This window comes from Oryctolagus cuniculus, chromosome 15 (genome assembly GCF_964237555.1).
Source record: "Oryctolagus cuniculus chromosome 15, mOryCun1.1, whole genome shotgun sequence".
In the NCBI taxonomy this organism is placed as follows: Eukaryota; Metazoa; Chordata; class Mammalia; order Lagomorpha; family Leporidae; genus Oryctolagus; species Oryctolagus cuniculus.
In genome coordinates, this window is record NC_091446.1 from 88,802,769 (window position 1) to 88,825,537 (window position 22,769).

The window sequence follows — 22,769 nt, forward strand, 5'->3', positions numbered from 1 at the left end:
TTTGGTCTGATTGAAAGATTTCCAAAGATTCATATTGTAGCTTGGATACTCTCTTCTGCCTCACCAAGTCTTGATAAGGCTTTCCACTACATTTTTATTTGATCTATTTAATTCTTCATTTCTAGTATTTTATTTCATAGGAAAGTATTCTTTCATGTCATGTATGGTTTTCTTTAGTTGGTAGATTGGATTCTTCTTGCTTTAAAGTAATCCTATGGGCTGGCGCCGTGGCTCACTAGGCTAATCCTCTGCCTTGCAGCACCGACACACCGGGTTCTAGTCCCGGTCGGGGTGCCGGATTCTGTCCCGGTTGCCCCTCTTCCAGGCCAGCTCTCTGCTGTGGCCAGGGAGTGCAGTGGAGGATGGCCCAGGTGCTTGGGCCCTGCACCCCATGGGAGACCAGGATAAGCACCTGGCTCCTGCCATCAGATCAGCGTGGTGCGCCAGCCGCAGTGCGCCGGCCGCGGTGGCCATTGGAGGGTGAACCAACAGCAAAGGAAGACCTTTCTCTCTGTCTCTCTCTCTCTCACTGTCCACTCTGCCTGTCAAAAAAAAAATAAAGTAATCCTATGATGAATCTTTGGAATTCCATTTCCACATTATAACAATCTCTTCTTTACGTTGTATTATTGAAATGCTGTTGTGTTCTTTTTTGGGGGGGGGGGTCATGATGTCTTTCTTACTCTTTTTTCTTGAATTTTTGTATTTATTTTTAGGTATTTGAGGAGCTACTTTTTTTTTAACCTCTGATTGCTTTTATCTTTGAAATATGCCTCTGTGCCTTAGTGGAATGTCTTCACTTTCAATGAATACCAAGTGGTGTCAATGTTTGTGTTGTATCTGGTATTTTGCTGTGCATCCACACCTTCCACACAGGCCCATGATGTTCCTCTTCCTTTCATAGAATTTCCAGTGCAGTTTTCTCTCTAATTCTCCCCTGAGCCTGACTTCCTACACTTGTTTAAAAAACTATTTATCCCTACCCTAGTGCAGTACATCATTCTCTATTCCCTCATCTTGAACTCCCTCCTTGAATGTATCACTTCCTATAGATCCCAAAACTATAGGTTAGTAGGATCCATCTACATGCATAAATTATTAGTTCAAGGTTAAGCATTATAATTAGAAATGCATAGGTATTCAGAATACTTATAAAATTTTTAAGTAAATCATTGATGAAAGATTAATGGAGATGCTATTTAGGGTTTGATTTTATATAAAATTTCTGCTACATGCCTATTATAAAGCAGATGATTGCAGAACCTTATTTTGTTTTAAAGATTTAATTACTTTATTTAAAAGGCAGAGTTACAGAGAGGGGGAGAGAGAGAGGGAGGTCTTCCATCTGCTTGTTCACTCCCCCAGGGAACCACAATGGCTAGAGCTGTACCAATCCAAAGCCAGTAGCTAGGAGTTTCTTCCAGGTCTCCCATGTGGGTGCAGTGGCCCAAGGACTTGGGTCATATTTTAGTAGTTTTCCAGGCCATAGCAGAGAGCTAAATTGAAAGTGGAGCAGCCAGCTCTTGATCTGGTGCCCATATGGGATGCCAGCATTGCAGGTGGCTTCTTTACCCGCTGCACCACATTGCTGTCCCAGAACCTTAATTTTTTTTTAATTTTTTTGACAGGCAGCGTGGACAGTGAGAGAGACAAAGAGAAAGGTCTTCCTTTTCCATTGGTTCACCCCCCAATGGCTGCTGTGGCGGGCTCACTGTGCTGATCCGAAGCCAGGAGCCAGGTGCTTCTCCTGGTCTCCCATGCGGGTGCAGGGCCCAAGGACTTGGGGCATCCTCCATGGCACTCCTTGGCCACAGCAGAGAGCTGGATTGGAAGAGGAACAACCAGGATAGAATCCTCATTTTTTTAATTTTTAAATTAAAAAATTATTTTTAAAAATTTTATTTATTTTTAAGAGTTTTTTTTTTCAGGCAGAGCGGACAGTGAGAGAGAGAGAGAGAGAGAGAGAGAGATAGAAAGGTCTTCCTTTGCCATTGGTTCACCCTCCAATGGCCACCGTGGCCGGCGTGCTGCAGCCGATGCACCGCGCTGATCCGATGGCAGGAGCCAGGTACTTATCCTGGTCTCCCATGGGGTGCAGGGCCCAATTACCTGGGCCATCCTCCACTGCACTCCCTGCCACAGCCGAGAGTTGGCCTGGAAGAGGGGCAACCGGGACAGAATCTGGTGCCCTGACCAGGACTAGAACCCGGTGTGCCGGTGCCACAAGGCGGAGGATTAGCCTAGTGAGCCGTGGCGCCGGCTAAAAAACATTTTCAAATCCAAAATACTTTAAAGGTCCATTCAAACATACAGGTCCCTAAATTATTTATTTTGTTCAAAAGATATAGGCAGATTTCTCCCTTGATGGTTAATTCCCTAGATGTCAGAAATAGCCAGGGTTGACCAGGCAAGAACTTAAAGTCTAGATTAATCTGATTCTCCATGGGGCTAGCAGAAACTATCTTCATGTTCCCATCTAAGTCTCACTCATCAAATTCTTTGACCTGATTTCAAAGAGATATTGGATTTTACCAAAAGATTTATGGGCCCAAAATTGATATATTATGGTAATTGTTTCTCACCAGTTTCATATTCCATAATATATACGGTGTATACCATAAAATGTGTCGATTAAAAACAAATTACTGCACAGATGTAATTTTACAATTTAAATCATGTTTCAGTTTTCAGTAATGTGTCAATAAGTGGGGTGAAAAGTAGGTGGGAAACCTGCTGAGGTTTTGTTGTTTTGGTTTTGCTGCTCAGAAAGGTGGCCTAGACACTATTTGTCCATCTCAGATGCAGAGGAACCTCCCCTGGGCTGGGAACCTCATGTTCCTGGTTACAGGAGGGCCTGGTTCCTGTTTCAGACAAGACCAGTAAGGTGAGAGTCTCCACATCTTCCAGAGCCCACCAGTCACTGGCTCCCAGCTTGCAGCTCCTATTACTTGTTCTGGTCTTCGTAATTAACCTAAATAACCTAAACAAATCATCTTCATTTTTCAACGACAATCAGAGGAGAGAATAAAATATTTGATGACAAAGCAAGAGAATCCAAACAGAAGAGAATGAGGTGAGCTTTGGGACAGCTCCAGCACATCAATGAAATGTTAATGGAAATATGGAAGACTAAATGACAGAAATAGACTGAGAATGAATCCTAACAATTTTCCTGCTTTGTTTCATGAACATGTCTGTTATGTGTAAAAATGTAAGTATTCATTGCTCATTAGATGAAGTAGAAATGCATTGCTGAACATAAATATTATTGGAGTTGGCACTCAGGCATAGAAGGTAAAACTGCTGCCTGCAGTGCTGGCATCCCATATGGCCACCAGTTCAAATCTTGGTTGCTCCACTTCAGATCCAACTCTCTACTATGGCCTTGGAAAACAGTATAAGATGCCAGAGTGCTTGGGCCCCTGAAACCATGTGGGAGATCTGGAGGAACCTCCTGGCTCCTGGCATTGCACTGGCACAACTCTGGCTATTGTAGCTATCTGGGACACTCCCCAGATAGTGGATGGAAGACCTCTACCTCTCTCTCTCTGACTCTGCTTCTCTGTAACTCTCTCATTCAAATAAATAAAATAAATCTTTAAAATATTATTAATTCATTAAATCAGGTAACTATTGTACAAATAGAATGCTGTTATTGTATAAAAGCAATAAAGGTATTTTCATGATTAAATCTTGGACTATATGCTGCATGCAAAAATATGAAGAGGATATGTACTATGAAAAAAACTGCATGAATTTAAATATTTTTGTACAAAAATGAGCTTACCTTCCACATGAGAATAGGAATAAGAGTTAGATCTACAGAAAGAGAGAGAATAAGGGGCTGGTGCTGTGTCATAGTGGGTAAAGCCACTGCCTGCAGTGCCAACATCCCATGTGGGCACTGGTTTAAATGCTAGCTGCTCCTCTTCCCATCTAACTCTCTGATGATCTGGAAAGCAGTAGAAGATGGCCCAAGTCCTTGGGCCCCTGCAAGCAAGTGAGAGACCTTAAAGAAGCTCCTGGCTCCAGGCTTTGGATTGGTGCAGCTCCAGCCCTTGCGACCAAGTGGGGAGTGAACCAGCAGATGGAAGACCTCTCTCTCTGCATCTCCTTCTCTCTCTGTGTAACTCTGACTTTCAAGTAAATAAATAAATCTTTAAAGAGAGAGAGAGAGAGGGAATAAGTAAGTAAGAGAGAAAGATAGAGAGGTCACTATTTGCTGGCTTTCCTCTAAAATACCAACAATGGCCATGGTTGGGCTGAGTCAAACAGATGCATGAGACTACAATCCAGATCTTCTGCATTGTTGGCAAGGACCCATCAGTTTGAGCCATCACCTGCAGGTGCCCAATGATGTATATCAGCTGGAACCTGGAATCAGGAATGGAGCTGGGACTCCAACCCTGGCACTCCAATATGGGATGCAGTTATCCCAAATGGTATCTTAATTGCTTTACCTAAGGCCTGCCCTCCATGTATTTTATTTCCAAAACATATTGCTACTAGATTAAATTAAATGGTTAAATACATATTTACAGAAGTTAAAAAATAAGAAAAACAAATTTTATATTTACCTATGTATTTACCATTTTTGGTGCTCTTTCTTTTTTGTGGATCTGGATTTTCATCTGGCATAATTTTCCTTCAGCTTAAAATAAATTTTTGTGCATTTCTCACTGTGTATGTTTGTGGCAAGTAAATTTTCTCAGGTTTATATGCCTGAAAAAGTATATGAGAAAAAATATATATGTATACAAATATATATACATACATAATATATATATATATGTTACATACATATGTTTGTATTTGTAAACTAAATATAGATGTTCTGATAGGTCTTTCACTCTGGTTGTTTAAACTTGGAAACCTCTCCTTTTGGAGAATGGTTTTATCTTAGGATGCCTAGTTTCACCTGATGCACACACAATTTAGTATCTATCAACACAGAGACCCTTATGCATATTTCTTTGGCTCTTTCTCTGTGTAGCTTCCTTCTTCCTGACCTATGCATCTCAAATCACAGCTACATCGGAATCCAACAACATAATGTCTGTTTACTCAGCCTAGCAGGTCTGCCTTAGTTTTCCTTCTCTTGAGCTACCTTCTTCAAACAGAAAGTCTTCCTCTTTTGTAGGGGTCTCTTGTTTTCCTTCTCATTGACTATGACTATGATAGTATTGCTTTTGTCCAATATCTGCATACATTGGTCTCATTTTTGTGTTTTCTTCATATTTATGGTTGGAAGGCAAATCTAGTACCAATTACTTCAACACGCCTGTTAGTGAAGTTAGGCAATATTGTGTAGCCTTTCATTACAATATAGTGTAGAAATATTAAGTTTGAATTTAAGACAGACAAAGCAAAAACCTCCCTCTATTCTCAATTTGTTTTGTTCCTGCATTCTTTCTCAGGTGTAGATTGATTTTTTTATGAAATTAAATATATTTAATAATTACACATTTCTCATTAGTGGTAAACATTTTTGTTCATCTTTAGTATAAAGAGATAAAAATAGAGTCACAATCAGTATCAGTTCTTTGCCATTATAATTCATTATAATTATTTTAGTTATGAATATGAATTTTTAGGAGAATATTTTATGGCATATTCTCAAAATAGTATAATTAAATGTAGGATTTTTTTTCGAATCTTTGAAGATGAGAATAACTTTCTGTTGTTTTTCAACATAAATGATAAATTTGAGTTCACATAGCACTCCTGTGTTGTACATTTAAGAAAAACATTGGGATGTGTTTTGTGGCTCAGCAGGTTAAGCTGACTCTTAGGATGCTCACATCCCATATTGTACTTCCTGGGATTGTGTTCCACCTCTGCTGCCCATATGGATTTCTGCTAATACAGCTGAGAGGCAGCAGGTGATGGACCAAGTGCTTGGGTTTCTTTCAACCACCAGGGAGATTTTAGTTCCTGGCTCCTGACTTTTCTCTGACCCAGCCATGGTTGTTGTGAGCATTTGGGAAGTGAACCAGCAGATGGAATTTCTTCTCTTGTGCATGCTTGCACACTTTATCAAATAATAAATGAAAAAAAACCATAAAATTGTTTTAAAATTTTTACTTTCCAAATTCATTATTGAAAATTACAAATATGTGGTAAATATCATTTAATTCCTTTGGAGGTAATGATTATTTTTTGTTCTGCTAGTATGCATCCAGTTTTTAAACTTCAATGTCTTTCTAATATATGCCATCATGTATTCTATTCACTAAATTGATTTAGAATATAGCCAAATAATCCAACTTAGAATATCAATTTATAAGGTTTATAAATGTATACAATAGCATTTTCAACATCTGGGGACAGTTACTGTATTAACTTGAAATGCAAGTTCATTTTGGTGTAGCTTGCATTTCTTAACAGGCCCAAAAATTTATACTTCTGGCATATATATACTAAGTTAAAATGGTTAGAATTGCATAAATATTTGTTTAATGCAAGTAATTCATGTGTGTTCATGTAAAGACATCATGAGAGCATGTACTATCCAAATGATTCAAAAATTTGTCAAAATCTAATAATTAAGCAATGGTCAATGGTACTGTGACATATTTTCCAATATCATATTTTAGATAGGGTTGGTGCATTTAATTTATGATTCATTCTTTTCTGACAAATTGAATGAGCTCAATTTGGCAATAAAGAAACTGCTATGAACAAAATTACCAAAAAAATCACAAAGAAATTCAGTTTAGTAAAGTTTGATATCAAGATAACAGAAATATTTTAAAATGGCATTGTCTAATATCTGAGGATATTAATTTCCATTTAAAAGTATTTTAAACATATGATAAAGACTATTTTGTTTTTTAAAAGGTTGAATTTAGTTGAAAGCTAGAGTCACAGAGAGAGAGGGAGAGGAAAAAAGATCCTCTAACTGGTGGCCCACAACTTGAATGGCTGCAGTGCCCTGATCTAAGCCAGACCAAAACTAAGCAAATGGAGCTTCATCCAGATCTCCCACATGGGTGACAGGGACCAAAGCACTTAGATCATCTTCCACTGCTTTCTCAGCCACATTTGAATGGAATTGGACAGAACTGGAGCCTCTGGCCTCAAACTGGCATTCATATGAGAGGACAGCATCAAACACAATTGCTTTATCTGCTGAGCCATGGTGTTGGTCCCAAATTGCAAGGTTTTTTTCTTTTTTCTAAATTGAATCTTGGAAACTATTAAGAATCTCTTCATATTGTCTACTCCACAAAGGAACTCTGCCTTTCTATTTTTTTATTTTTTTATTTTATTTATTTATTATTATTTTTTTGACAGGCAGAGTGGACAGTGAGAGAGAGAGACAGAGAGAAGGGTCTTCCTTTTCCATTGGTTCACTCCCCCAATGGCTGCTGTGGCTGGTTTGCTGTGGCCAGCACACTGCACTGATCTGAGGCCTGGAACCAGGTGTTTCTCCTGGTCTCCCATGTGGGTGCAGGGCCCAAGCACTTGGGCCATCCTCCACGGCACTCCCAGGCCACAGCAGAGAGCTGGACTGGAAGAGGGGCAACAGGGACAGAATCTGGCACCCCGACCGGGACTAGAACCCAGGGTGCCGGTGCTGCAGGCAGAGGATTAGCCTATTGAGCCACAGCGCTGGCCAGAACTCTGCCTTTCAAATAAATAAATCTAAAATTATTATTTAGCAATAATAAATTTAAATAATAAATAAAATAATAAGCTACCACCTGCAAGTCCCAGCTGCTCCACTTTTATTCAAGTTCCTTTCTAAGAAGCCTGGAGAAGCAGTAAAAGATGATTCAAGTATTTGGGCCACTGTCACTCTGTGGTTATCCAGATCATTGAGTTCCTAACTAATGGCTTTAGCCTGGCCCAACATCTGGTGTTGCAGCCATTTGGGAGTGAACCAATGGATGGAAGAGTACTCTCTCTCCCTCCTTCCCCCTCCATCCCTGTCATCCTACTTTCCAAATAGAATGAATCTTTTTAAAAAGGATATGTTGGTAAAATTGGCATTATAACGATGCTAGTTAAGCCACTGCTTGCCATTTTAGCATCTCATATCACAGTGACAGTTTGAATGCTGCTCACTGCAATTCTGAATAGGCTTCCTGCTAATTCACCTGTGAAAGCAGAAGATGGCCCAATTACTTGAGCCCTTGCCACCTGTGTGAGACACATAAATTGAGTTCCTGGCATCTGGCTTCAGACAGATTCAGCTTGGGCTGTTGCAGCCATTTGGAATGTGAACCAGTAGATATAAAATTTCTTTTTCTCTCTCTCCCTCTCCTCCTCCCCTTCTCTCTTCCCCTCTTCCTCTCCCTGTCTCTATCCTTTCTTTGTGTATGTGTATGTCTTTCTGTATCTCCCTCCCTATCATTCACATTTTCAAATAAATAAAATATTTTTTTAAAAAAAGAACATATTAGAGACTCACCTCCAAAACAGAGCACTTTATTTCAATCATGTTTTATAATTAGTTTAATTGAATATCATTGTGACTTTGAAAGCCATTTAAAGAACTATTATTGCTTATATTACTATATTCATAAAGATTTCCTTGATTTCTTGCAAAGAACTTTTATTATCTACAGTACAATTGTATAACCCATATATCTCTATATATTTTTTAGAACATTGCCTAGCACATATTTACCCACCAAGTACAAGGTATTGTTATTAGTATGAAAATGAAATACAGATGGGTGGGAGGGAAGTTATGGTGGGGGGAACCATTGTAATCCATAAGCTGTTTTGGAAATTTATATTTGCTAAATAAAAGTTTAAAAAGTACATTTTGTAAAAAAAAGAAATACAGAAATAAACTAAGAAATGAGCATTAAGCTGTAAATTAATGCCAAGAAGTATATTCTCAAACTTCTATGTTCACTAAAATGGTCTCATTTATCTCAAAACTGGCTTTATACTTAATAAGATATTTTACACTATATTAAAAATTAATATTTTTCATAAAATCATGGCTGTATTGAAAGCTTTCTAAGATCCTTCTAATCCTAAATATTTGTGATTCTTAAATCATTAGCATTTATTGATTCTTTACATCTGGTTAAGGATCATAATTCACTCTTAAATGACTAACATATATGCTTTTATATATAAATATATGCTTTTCCAAGAATTTTAGTATATGTATACTACTTCCTGTAAAGTTGCCCTATCCAGTAAATAATACAGTTTCAGTTGTTCAGCATTATACACAGCTGTAAATTCCAGTATCATAGCAGTTGATTAGGAGTAATTACAGAGGAAGATAAAGATATGCAAAATGGTAGGAAAGGAATTTATACCATAAACAAATATACTTACTTCTAAAGTTGTAATATCTGAATATTTAGAAAAAGAAAGCTGAGTATTCCATTGTCAGAATAACTCATATTGTGACCAGTATAGAACTCATTTTCCATTCTATTGCACCAATGGATTTTGGGTTATAAAGAAGAAATAGGTTTACACATGCAGAAATTTTTAGCAAAACAAAGTATAGAAAGTTAATCAATGTCAACTGAAACACATAATTGATGGTATTCCACCAAACAATTTCTGATTATTTTTAACTTCAACTGATGAATGAGTTTCCTTTTCATTACAGAGCAAAGTAGTTATTCCATCTTCTATGAAACTAAAAAAGAATTTCTTAAAACTGAAAGAAACTAATGAATTCTATAAAATGTATTAATGTTGAATGGGCTATGAGAATGTATTTGGACACACAGACACAAAGAAAATAAAAACATTTGTTTTTTTTTTAACTTTTATTTAATGAATATAAATTTCCAAAGTACAGCTTATGGATTACAATGGCTCCCCCCCATAACATCCCTCCCACCCACAATGCTCCCCTTTCCGGCTCCCTCTCCCCTTCCATTCACATCAAGATTCATTTTCAATTCTCTTTATATAGAGAAAATCAGTTTAGCATATATTAAGTAAAGATTTCAACAGTTTGCACCCACATAGAAACACAAAGTGAAAAATACTATTTGAGTACTAGTTATAGCATTAAATCACAATATACATCACATTAAGGACAGAGATCCTACATGAGGAGTAAGTGCACAGTGACTCCTGTTGTTGACTTAATGAATTGACACTCTTGTTTATGGCATCAGTAATCACCCTAGGCTCTTGTCATGAGTTGCCTAGGCTGTGGAAGCCTTTTGAGTTCACCGACTCTGATCATATTTAGACAAGGCCATGGTCAAAGTGGAAGTTCTCTCCTCCCTTCAGAGAAAGGTACCTCCTTCTTTTATGACCTGTTCTTTCCACTGGGATCTCACTCGCGGAGATCTTTCATTTAGGTTTTTTTTTTTTCCAGAGTGTCATGGCTTTCCATGCCTGAAATAGTCTCATGGGCTTTTCAGCCAGATCCACATGCCTTAAGGGCTGATTCTGAGGCCAGAGTGCTGTTTAGGACATCTGCCATTCTATGGGTCTGCTGTGTATCTCGCTTCCCATGTTGGATCATTCTCTCCCTTTTTTATTCTATCAGCTAGTATTTGCAGACACTAGTCTTGTTTATGTGATCCCTTTGGCTCTTAGTCCTTTCATTATGATCAATTGTGAACTGAAATTGATCACTTGGACTAGTGAGATGGCATTGGTACATGCCACCTTGATGGGATTGAATTGGAATCTCCTGGTATGTTTCTAACTCTATCGTTTGGGGCAAGTCAGCTTGAGCATGTCCCAAATTGCACATCTCTTCCCTCTCTTATTCCCACTCTTATATTTAACAGGGATCACTTTTCAGTTAAGTTTCAACACTTGAGAATAACTGTGTATTGATTACAGTATTAAACCAAAAGTATTAAGTAGAAGAAACAAAAAATACTAAGAGAGATAATGTATTAAGTTGTTCATCAACAGTCAGGGCAAGGGCTGATCAAGTCACCATTTCTCATACTGTTCATTTTACTTTAACAGGTTTCCTTTTTGGTGCTCAGTTAGTTGTCACCGATCAGGGAGAACATATGATATTAGTCCCTTTGGGACTGGCTTAATTCACTCAGCATGATGTTTTCCAGATTCCTCCATCTTGTTGCAAATGACCGGGTTTCATTGTTTTTGACTGCTGTCTAGAATTCTATAGAGTACATGTCCCATAATTTCTTTATCCAGTCTACTGTTGATGGGCATTTGGGTTGGTTCCAGATCTTTACTATTGTGAATTGAGCTGCAATAAACATTAATGTGCAGACAGCTTTTGTGTTTGCCAATCTCATTTCCTTTGGGTAAATTCCAAGGAGTGGGATGGCTGGGTTGAATGGTAGGGTTATATTCAGGTTTCTGAGGAATCTCCAGTCTATCTTCCATAGTGGCTTAACCAGCTTGCATTCCCACCAACAGTGGGTTAGTGTCCCTTTTTCCCCACATCCTCTCCAGCATCTATTGTTGGTAGATTTCTGCATGTGAGCCATTCTAACCGGGGTGAGATGAAACCTCATTGTGCTTTTGATTTGCATTTCCCTGATTGCTAGTGACCTTGAACATTTTTTCATGTACCTGTTGGTCATTTGGATTTCCTCTTTTGAAAAATGTCTACTGAGGTCCTTGGCCCATCTCTTAAGTGGGTTGTTTGTTTTGATGTTGTGGAGAAAATAAAAACATTTAAATGTTTTCAAAAAAAGGTCATAATAGTACAGAACTTGATATATTGTGCACAAAATTCTGGATTTATTTACAATCTCAATTCACTTATGAAATTATCTGCTTTACTACACTCAGAATATTTTAACTATGTAGCATGTAAATTTAATTTCCTGAAACCTTCCAATTTTCTTCCTACTTACCCTGAGTCACAGCCAATACAGGAATTTGTCTGTTGAATCACTTATTTTTTGGATTTTGAAAGAAAAAGAAATTCCTAATGAGTATAAACAGCTTAGAGAAAAGACCGGATATATCCAAGGGATGCCATAAAAGTCAATTGAACAGTGAAAATATCACCAATATGTATCCTGGATGCTTTGTCCTTTACTATGTCTTTCTTGTTTAAAAAGATATAAGGGATATTGCTCTTTTTTAATATAACTAAGGAAAGGATATTCTTAATGTTCAATTAAACTGAGTAAATTAGACACCAGAGCTAATATAAAATACCAGGAAATATAAATTTAAAAATTTTGATATGCATTTGCTCCACTCTTCCTGACATAGCAGTGAAGTAGAACAAATATAAAATTTTAAAAAAAGGAAAAAAAACCCCTCAGGTTACATTAAGGCAATTTATCCTGTTCTAGAATAAACAATTTAAAATATCTGAACTGGATTAACATTAGTATGGGGGCAGAGCCAAGATGGCGGAATAGTGAGGGCGCGCACCGATAGTCCAGGAAAATTTAGTTTAATAAAAGGGGAGTTACGGTAGCCGCAGAAAATAGAACCAAAAAAAAAATTGCAGGGGAAACCCTTCTGGATGGAGCAGCCGTGAATCGGAGGACCTACTGGGAGAACAAGGTCGCCCACGGCACGGAAGCCAAGTCGCGGGACCGAGCCACAGAAGCCCCAGGGTCTGCGCGCCAGTGCTCCAAGGGGAGTGCACGCCACACAGACAACAGCGGGGAGACTTGGGACGCTCAGGGCTCCGAGTCCACACATCGGCGCTGGAAGGGGAGGTGAGCTCAATAACCCAAGACATTGGTGGGGAAACGGGGGTCAGAATCTAGAGGGGGGCCGGAAAGTGCAGCAAACTCACTACCGGAAAGAAGGAAAAAAAAAAGCTTTGGGGTTTCTCTTCCCCCTAACCTTGCAAAGGTTACAAGGCTGCAAGGCTTGAAGAATTCCCAAGAGACAAAGAGCAGGCCTCCTCTCTGGATTTACATATCAATGGGGGAGAGCTAAGGAACTGAGTCACTACAATTCAGTAGCCTAGGCAACCCAGTGGGAGTCCAGAGGAGCCAAAGACTGGAAGCTAAATACCATCAATTCTGCACAGCCCTGCCCTGTGGTGTTACTTACCCCCTGAATAAATAAAATAAATAAATAAATAAAAAGAGAGAGATTTACCACGCATAACCTGAGGGTGTCACCTTTGCACACCCTTAACCAGGAAGAACCAGGCAGAGCTCTCAGGCCGCACCCATCTCAAGCCTCCAAGGCTCCTCCAACAGCAGGCAGTCCACTTAACACGGACACAGTATAAAAAAAAAAAAAAAGAAAAAAAAAACGCACAGTGACGCAAGAAGAATTAACTATGCCGAGTAACAAACACAGAAACAGAGGGAGCAAGATCAATGATGACACTATGATGCCTCCAAATAAGCAAAACACCTCAAGCCAAGAGTATGAAGATGATGAGATAGAAGAAATGCAAGATACGGATTTCAAAAAATTTATGATAAGAACATTTAGAAGTTTTCAAAAGCAAATCCTTAAACTACAGAAATCCTTAATGGACAAGATTGAAAATCTCTCTCGTGAAAATGAAATTTTAAGGAAGAGTCAAAATGAAACTCAGAAACTGGTAGAACAGGAAAGTGCAATAGTGAAGAGAAATCAAAATGAAATGAGGAGCTCAATAGATCAAATGACAAACACATTAGAAAGCCTTAAAAACAGAATGGGTGAAGCAGAAGAGAGAATATCGGACTTAGAAGATAGAGCACAGGAAAACATACAGTCAAACCAAAGAAAAGAAGAGGAAATTAGAAACCTAAAAAATATTGTTGGGAATCTACAGGATACTATTAAAAAAACCAACATTCGAGTTCTAGGAGTTCCTGAAGGCATGGAGAGAGAGAAAGGATTGGAAGGCCTTTTTAGTGAGATACTAGCAGAGAACTTTCCAGGTTTGGAGAAGGACAGAGATATCCTAGTACAGGAAGCTCATAGAACCCCCAATAAACATGACCAAAAGAGATCCTCACCACGACACGTGGTAATTAAACTTACCACAGTGAAACATAAAGAAAAGATCCTAAAATGTGCAAGAGAGAAACGTCAGATTACTCTCAGAGGATCTCCAATCAGACTCACAGCTGACTTCTCATCAGAAACCCTACAAGCTAGGAGGGAATGGCGAGACATAGCACAGGTGCTAAGACAGAAAAATTGCCAGCCCAGAATATTATATCCTGCCAAGCTCTCATTTGTGAATGAAGGTGAAATAAAGACCTTTCATAGCAAACAGAAATTGAAAGACTTTGTGGCCACTCGTCCGGCCCTGCAAAAGATACTTAAAGATGTGCTACACTCAGAAACACAGAAACACGGCCATCAATATGAAAGAAGGGAAAGGAAGAACACCTACCAGTAAAAGAGCATGGGAAGCTCAAAGCATATACTAGAAAATATTTCTGGGAAAATGGCAGGGCAAAGTCACTACGTATCAATAGTCACATTGAACATTAATGGTCTGAATTCTTCAGTTAAAAGACACCGTTTGGCTGACTGGCTCACAGAACACAACCCAACTATTTGCTGCCTACAAGAAACACATCTCTCTAACAAAGAGGCATGCAGACTGAAAGTGAAAGGTTGGAAAAAGATATTCCATGCCAACAGAAACCAAAAAAAAAGCAGGTGTAGCCATATTAATATCAGACAAAATAAACTTTAAGACAAAAACTGTTAAGAGAGACAAAGAGGGACACTATATAATGAGTAAGGGTTCAATTCAACAGGAAGATGTAAATATTATAAATGTATATGCACCTAATTACAGGGCACCGGTCTATTTAAAAGAGATGTTAAGGGACTTAAAGGGAGATTTAGATTCCAATACAATAGTACTGGGGGACTTCAATACTCCACTCTCAGAAATAGACAGATCATCCGGACAGAAGATCAACAAGGAAACAGCAGATTTAATTGACACTATTGCCCAAATGGATCTAACAGATATCTACAGAACTTTCAACCCTACATCTACAGACTTCACATTCTTCTCAGCAGTGCATGGAACCTTCTCTAGGATTGATCACATACTAGGCCATAAAGCAAGTCTCAGCAAATTTAAAAGAATTAGAATCATACCATGCAGCTTCTCAGACCACAGCGGGATGAAGCTGGAAATTAGCAACTCAGGAAACCCCAGAAAGTATGCAAACACATGGAGACTGAACAACATGCTCCTGAATGAACACTGGGTCATTCAAGAAATCAAAAGAGAAATCAAAAACTTTCTGGAAGTAAATGAAGACAACAACACAACATATCAAAACTTATGGGATACAGCAAAAGCAGTACTGAGAGGCAAATTTATAGCAATAGGGGCCTATACCAAGAAATTGGAAAGGTACCAAATAAATGAGCTTTCAGCGCACCTCAAGGACCTAGAAAAACTGCAGCAAACCAAACCCAAATCTAGTAGGAGAAGAGAAATAATTAAAACCAGAGAAGAAATTAACAGGATTGAATCCAAAAAAAATTACAAAAAATCAGCCAAGCGAGAAGCTGGTTTTTTGAAAAAATTAACAAAATTGACACCCCATTGGCCCAACTAACTAAAAAAAGAAGAAAAAAGACCCAAATCAATAAAATCAGAGATGAAAAAGGAAACGTAACAACAGACACCACAGAAATAAAAAGAATCATCAGAAATTACTACAAGGACCTGTATGCCAGCAAACAGGAAAACCTATCAGAAATGGATAGATTCCTGGACACATGCAATCTACCAAAATTGAACCATGAAGACATCGAAAACCTAAATAGACCCATAACTGAAACAGAAATTGAAACAGTAATAAAGGCCCTCCCAACAAAGAAAAGCCCAGGACCAGATGGATTCACTGCTGAATTCTACCAGACATTTAAAGAAGAACTAATCCCATTTCTTCTCAAACTATTCAGAACAATCAAAAAAGAGGGAATCCTCCCAAATTCTTTCTATGAAGCCAGCATCACCTTAATCCCTAAGCCAGAGAAAGATGCAGCACTGAAAGAAAATTACAGACCAATATCCCTGATGAACATAGATGCAAAAATCCTCAATAAAATTCTGGCCAATAGAATACAACAACGCATCAGGAAAATCATCCACCCAGACCAAGTGGGATTCATCCCTGGTATGCAGGGATGGTTCAACATTCGCAAATCAATCAATGTGATTCACCACATTAACAGACTGCAGAAGAAAAACCATATGGTTATCTCAATTGATGCAGAGAAAGCATTTGATAAAATTCAACACCCTTTCATGATGAAAACTCTAAGCAAATTGGGTATAGAAGGAACATTCCTCAATATAATCAAAGCAATTTATAAAAAACCCACAGCCAGCATCCTATTGAATGGGGAAAAGTTGGAAGCATTTCCACTGAAATCTGGCACCAGGCAGGGTTGCCCACTCTCACCACTGCTATTTAACATAGTTCTGGAAGTTTTAGCCAGAGCCATCAGACAAGAAAAAGAAATCAAAGGAATACAAATCAAGAAGGAAGAACTCAAACTATCCCTCTTTGCAGACGATATGATTCTGTACTTAGAGGATCCAAAGAACTCTACTAAGAGACTATTGGAACTCATAGAGGAGTTTGGCAAAGTGGCAGGATATAAAATCAATGCACAAAAATCAACAGCCTTTGTATACACAAGCAATGCCATGACTGAGAAAGAGCTGCTAAGATCAATCCCATTCACAATAGCTACAAAAACAATCAAATACCTTGGAATAAACTTAACCAAGGACGTTAAAGATCTCTACGATGAAAATTACAAAACCTTAAAGAAAGAAATAGAAGAGGATACCAAAAAATGGAAAAATCTTCCATGCTCATGGATTGGAAGAATCAACATCATCAAAATGTCCATTCTCCCAAAAGCAATTTATAGATTCAATGCAATCCCAATCAAGATACCAAAGACATTCTTCGCAGATCTAGAAAAAATGATGCTGAAATTCATATGGAGGCACAAGAGACCTCGAATAGCTAAAGCAATCTTGTACAACAAAACCAAAGCCGGAGGCATCACAATACCAGACTTCAGGACATACTACAGGGCAGTTGTAATCAAAACAGCATGGTACTGGTACAGAAACAGATGGATAGACCAATGGAACAGAATTGAAACACCAGAAATCAATCCAAACATCTACAGCCAACTTATATTTGATCAAGGATCTAAAACTAATTCCTGGAGCAAGGACAGTCTATTCAATAAATGGTGCTGGGAAAACTGGATTCCCACGTGCAGAAGCATGAAGCAAGACCCCTACCTTACACCTTACACAAAAATCCACTCAACGTGGATTAAAGACCTAAATCTACGTCCTGACACCATTAAGTTATTAGAGAACATTGGAGAAACCCTTCAAGATATTGGCACAGGCAAAGAATTTCTGGAAAAGACCCGGGAGGCACAGGCAGTCAAAGCCAAAATCAACTATTGGGATTGCATCAAATTGAGAAGTTTCTGTACTGCAAAAGAAACAGTCAGGAGAGTGAAGAGACAACCGACAGAATGGGAAAAAATATTTGCAAACTATGCAACAGATAAAGGGTTAATAACCAGAATCTACAAAGAGATCAAGAAACTCCACAAAAACAAAACCAACAACCCACTTAAGAGATGGGCCAAGGACTTCAATAGACATTTTTCAAAAGAGGAAATCCAAATGGCCAACAGGCACATGAAAAAATGTTCAAGGTCACTAGCCATCAGGGAAATGCAAATCAAAACCACAATGAGGTTTCACCTCACCCCAGTTAGAATGGCTCACATACAGAAATCTACCAACAACAGATGCTGGCGAGGATGTGGGGAAAAAGGGACACTAACCCACTGTTGGTGGGAATGCAAACTGGTCAAGCCACTATGGAAGTCAGTCTGGAGATTCCTCAGAAACCTGAAGATAACCCTACCGTTCGACCCAGCCATCCCACTCCTTGGAATTTACCCAAAGGAATTTAAATTGGCAAACAAAAAAGCGGTCTGCACCCTAATGTTTATTGCAGCACAATTCACAATAGCCAAGAGCTGGAACCAACCTAAATGCCCATCAATGGTAGACTGGATAAAGAAATTATGGGATATGTATTCTTTAGAATACTATACCGCAGTAAGAAACAACGAAATCCAGTCATTTGCAACAAAATGGAGGAATCTGGAACACATCATGCTGAGTGAAGTAAGCCAGTCCCAAAGGGACAAATACCATATGTTCTCCCTGATCGGTGACAACTGACTGAACACCAAAAAGGAAACCTCCTGAAGTGAAATGGACATATTGAAAAATGGTGACTTGATCAGCATAGCCCTGACTGCTAATGAACAACTTAATACATTATCCCTCATAGTATTTTTTTGTCTGTTCTACTTAATATGACTGGTTTAATTCTGTAATTATTACACAGTTATTCTTAAGTGTTGAAAATTAACTGAAATGTGATCCCTGTTAAACATAAGAGTGGGAATAAGAGAGGAAAGAGATGTATAATTTGGGGCATGCTCGGGCTGACTTGCCCCAATTGGTAGAGTTGGAAACATACCAGGGGATTCCAATTCAATCCCATCAAGGTGGCATGTGCCAATGCCATCTCACTATTCCAAGTGATCAATTTCAGTTCACAATTGATCATAATGAAAGGACTAAGAGTCAAAGGGAGCACATAAACAAGTCTAGTATCTGCTAACACCAACCGATAGAATAAATAAAGGGGAGAGTGATCCAACATGGGAAGTGAGACACTCAGCAGACTCATAGAATGGCGGATGTCCTAAATAGCACTCTGGCCTCAGAATCAGCCCTAAAGGCACTCGGATCTGGCTGAAAAGCCCATGAGAGTATTTCAGGCATGGAAAGCCAAGACACTCTGGCAAAAAGATCTCTGTGAGTGAGATCCCAGTGGAAAGAACAGGTCTTCAAAGAGGGAGGTGCCTTTCTCTGAAGGGAGGAGAGAACCTCCACTTTGACTATGACCGTGTCTAAACAAGATAAGAGTCGGAGAACTCAAGGGGCTTCCATAGCCTTGGAAACTCATAACTGGTGCATAGGGAGATTACTGATGCCATAAACAGGAGTGTCAATTTGTAGAGTCAACAACAGGAGTCACTGTGCACTTACTCCTCATGTAGGATCTCTGTCCTTAACGTGCTGTACACTGAGACTTAATGCTATAACGAGTACTCAAACAGTATATTTCACTTTGTGTTTCTATGGGGGTGCAAACTGTTGAAATCTTTACTTAATGTACACTAAACTGATCTTCTGTAAAAAAAAAAAAAAGAAATTATCAATTCCCAACTTGACTCTCACTGGGATTAAACATGACAATAGGTCTGATCTGATTTCATCATCATTTAAAAAAAATCATCTATTATTTTTCACTTTATGTTTCTGTGTGGGAGCAAACTGTTGAAATCCTTACTTAAGGTATACTAAGCTGATCTTCTGTATATTAAGATAATCGAAAATGAATCTTGATGTGAATGAAAGGGGAGAGGGAGTGGGAAAGGGGAGGGTTGTGGGTGGGAGGGACGGTATGGGGGGGGAAGCCATTGTAACCCATGAGTCGTACTTTGGAAATTTATATTCATTAAATAAAAGATAAAAAAAAATAAATAAATGCAATGGGCCTCAACTCTCCACTTAAAAGACATAGAGTGGATGAATGGATTAAAAAACAAAACCCATTTATTTGCTGATTACAAGAAACACATCTTTCCAACAAAGGTGCATGAAGACTGAAAGTGAAAGGTTGGAAAAAGATATTCCATGCCAACAAAAGCAAAAAAGAGTTTGCGTAGCCATCATAATATCAGACAAAATAGAATTTAACAAAAAACTGTAAAAGAGACAAAGAGGGGCACTATAGAATGATTAAGGGATCAATTCAACAGGAGGATGTAACTATTATAAACATATATGCACCTAATTACAGGGCACTGGGCTATTTAAAAGATATGTTAAGGGGCTTAAAGGGAGACTTAGACTCTAAGACAATAGTACTGGGGGACTTCAATACTCCACTTTCAGCAATGGACAGACCAACCAGACAGAAAATCAACAAGGAGACAGCAGATTTAATTGACATTATAGACCAAATGGATCTAACAGATATCTACAGAACTTTTCATCCTACACTTGAAGAATTCACATTCTTAGCAGTACATGGAACCTATTCTAGGATTGACCACATACTAGGCCATAAAGCAAGTCTCAGCAAATTCAAAATAATTGAAATCTTGCTGTGCATCTTCTTCTCAGACCACAATGGGATGAAGATGGAAATCAGCAACTCAGGAATCCTTAGAGCATATGGAAACACCTGGAGATGAACAACATGATCCTGAATGCACCGTGGGTCATAGAAGAAATCAAAAGAGAAATCAAAAACTTTCTGAAAGCAAATAAAGATAACAACACAGCATATCAAAACTATGAGATACAGCAAAAGCAGTGTAAGAGGAAAGTTTATAGCAATAGGTACATCAAGAAATTGTAAAGGCACCAAATAAATAGTCTATCAATGCATCTTAGGATATAGGAAAACTAGAGCAAACCAAACCCAAAGCTAGTAGAAGAGAAATAATTAAAATTAGAGAAGAAATCAACAAAATTGAATCCAAAAATAAAAACATTACAAAAGATCAACAAAATGAAGTGCCTTTTTTTTTGGACAGGAAGAGTTGGACAGTGAGAGAGAGAGAGACAGAGAGAAAGGTCTTCCTTTTTCTGTTGGTTCACCCCCCAAGTGGCTGCTATGGCCAGTGCTCTGTGCCAATCTGAAGCCAGGAGCCAGGTGCTTCCTCCTGGTCTCCCATGAGGGTGCAGGGCCCAAGGGTGAAATCCTCCACTGCATTCCTGGGCCACAGCAGAGAGCTTCACTGGAAGAGGAGCAACAGGGACAGACTCCAGCACCCCAACTGGGACTAGAACCCAGGGTGCCAGCACCACAGGCAGAGGATTAGCCTAGTGAGCTGCGGCACTGGCAGTGCTGATTTTTTTAAAAAAATAAACAAAATTGACACACCATTGGCCCAATTAACCAAAAAGAGGATAGAGAAGACCCAAATCAATAAAATTAGAGCTTTAAAAGACAATGTAACAATAGCCACCACAGTAATAAAGTGTAATCCGAAATTACTACAAAGAGTTGTATGCCAACAAACTGGGAAATCTTGCAGAAATGGATAGATTTCTGGACATATATAAAACCTACCAAAATTGAACTGGGCCATCAAAGAAAGAAGTACCTTTCCCTGAATGGAGGAGAGAACTTCCACTTTGATTATGGCCTTGTCTAAATAAGGTCTGAGTTTATGAACTCAAGAGGCTTCCACAGCCTTTGCAGCTCATGACAAGAAACTCTGGTGATTACTGACATCATAAATAATGTTGTCAATTGTTAAATCAACAATGGGAGTCACTGTGCAATTACTCCCCATGTAGGATCTCTGTCCTTAATGCATTGTACCATGCAAATTAATGCTAATACTAGTATTCAAACAGTAGTTTATTCTTTGTGTGCCTGTGTGGGTGCAATCTGTTGCAATCTTTACTTAATATATACTAAGTTGATCTTCTGTATATAATGATAATTAAAAATTAATCTTAATGAAGAATGGGATGGGAGAGGGAGTAGGAGATGGGATGGTTTGCAGGTGGGAGGGTGGTTATGTGGGGAAAAACCACTATAATCCAAAAGTTGTACTTTCAAAATTTGTATTTATGAAATTAACGTTTTAAAACGAAAGAACTTTAAAGGCTACTGAAACAAAACACAAAAAACCCTGTGCCACCTGGCTGGCACGTGGAGGCCCCGCCCATGGGCAGGGCAGCAAGCTCCATAGCCCCAAAGCCACTGCGCCCGATCCTGCAGCCTGCTGAACGGCTGGAGGCACAGAGAAGGCAGGTCTGCCCCTGCCAAGCCAAGAGTTGGCAGCGCGCTCCACAAAAGCTTCCTCTGGCAGTTCCCGGGAGGATGCAACTGGCTGCCCCTGGCTGGCTCCCTCCCGCTGGTCAGGCAATGCAAAGCCAGACCCACTTCTGCCCCCTGGGGTCCTGGCCTCCAGGGCACATTGAGGAGCAGTCGGGCGGGCCCCCTTCAGCTTCCTTCTGCCCTTCGCCCGCCCGGCTCCGGAGCCTGCCTACCACAGCCTTGGCCCTAGGAGGCTGGCCAGCCGGCACTGCCAACTGGCCCCAGGTGCTAGCTAGAGGCAGCGGCAGGCCTTGGGAGCACACCTGCGGGCGCCCCCAGGCTGCACAAACATTCTCTGAGGGAAGCAGGAGCCCCAGGCAGCATCTCCCTCTGGCTCGCGGGCTCGCACATGCGCTGTCCAGGACTCCCCACACGAAACGCTTGTATACAGAGGCGCCATTCCCAGGGGGACGGCTGGTGCTGGGACACACCTACTCCTGATGCCAACTGGGGCGGTCCACGCGAGATGAGCTCGGTGCTGGGGTACGGGCTGTCCCCCCGTGGCCTCCTGAGCTCGAGCGCACACGCGTGGGCCCTCTCCGAGTGCCGGCAGGGCCAGAGTCTGGGCCCTCCTGCGTTCCTGGGCGCCTCTGAGGTGCCTCCCACCTCCCTTGGGCCGGGACGAGGCGCGGCCCCAGGAACCCTGTGCCACCTGGCTGGCGCGTGGAGGCCCCGCCTACGGGCAGGGCAGCAAGCTCCATAGCCCCAAGGCCGCTGCGCCCGACTCTGCAGCCTGCTGGACGGCTGGAGGCACAGAGATGGCAGGTCTGCCCCGGCCAAGCCAAGAGTTGGCAGCGTGCTCCGCAAAAGCCTCTGCTGGCAGTTCCCGGGAGGATGCAACTGGCTGCCCCTGGCTGGCTCCCTCCCGCTGGTCGGGCAATGCAAAGCCAAACCCACTTCTTCCCC